Raw genomic sequence first — 1,118 nt, forward strand, 5'->3', positions numbered from 1 at the left:
ATTGTTTAGGTCGGTAAAATCCACGCAAACTCGCCATTTCCCGTTTTTCTTTTAGACTACTACAGGGTTAGCGAGCCAATCTGGATACCTCACTTCCGTTATTGACTCGACTTTAAGCAATTTTTCGACCTCATCGTTTACCGCGGAAGCCCGTTCGGGTCCTAGCTTCCGCCTTTTTTGTTTGACGGGTTTGAAGGTCGGATCGATATTTAATTCGTGACACGTTATGTTAATGTCGATCCCTGGCATATATTCTGCGGCCCATGCGAAAGTATTGAGGTTCTTTTTTAGACAGGTTATGAGCTCTGTCCCCAAAGGCTCGTGGAGGTTGGCTCCGATCTCGACGCATCGTTCCGGAAATGCTTCGTCGAGACAGACTGTGACCACAGGTTCGCAAGTTGGTTCGCGTTTTTCCTCTAGGGCCGTGATGTTACGAGACTGCCAGAAGAGTTCCGCTGAATCTTGACTTCGCGAATCCTTGTTGGAGATCTTTTTCTCCGCTTTTCTAGGAGTGGTCTCGAGGTCTGGTCTTTTTCGTTTTTGTTCTGCGGCGTAACACACCTGTGATACTCTTGGGTTTCCCCATATTACCTCGAATCGGTTAGGGGTTGGGCATTTCAGGCAAAGATGGTACGTTGATGGGATGGCACGCATGGTGTTCAACCATGGTGTTCCCATGATAACGTTGTAAGACGCGAGATGGTCAACAACTAGAAACTCTGTGACTCTTGTCACGGTTCCGGCTTTGACTGCGAGATTAATCGACCCGTAGGCCATGGTTGTTTCTCCCGAAAGTCCCAGTAGTGGGCTAGGGTATTTCACGATTTCAGATTGATCGATCCCCATTTTATCGAGAGTATCTTTGAAGATAATATCGGCCGAACATCCGGTGTCGATTAGCACCCTAGAGACGTCGACATCTCGGATCGTCAGCTCGATAACAAGGAGACCGTTTCGAGGTTTGGCTCGATCGACCGTTGCTCCCCCCTTGAACGAGATGACGTTCGCGCACGTCGAGTCCCCTCCTTCTAGCGCCAAACTGTGGGAACCGAAATTCCGTTTAAATTAGGAAAGTAGGAGAACCCTAGTTTCCCAGAGGTCCCGGATATCTGCTAATA

The sequence above is a fragment of the Brassica oleracea genome, chromosome C8 (assembly GCF_000695525.1).
Source record: "Brassica oleracea var. oleracea cultivar TO1000 chromosome C8, BOL, whole genome shotgun sequence".
In the NCBI taxonomy this organism is placed as follows: Eukaryota; Viridiplantae; Streptophyta; class Magnoliopsida; order Brassicales; family Brassicaceae; genus Brassica; species Brassica oleracea.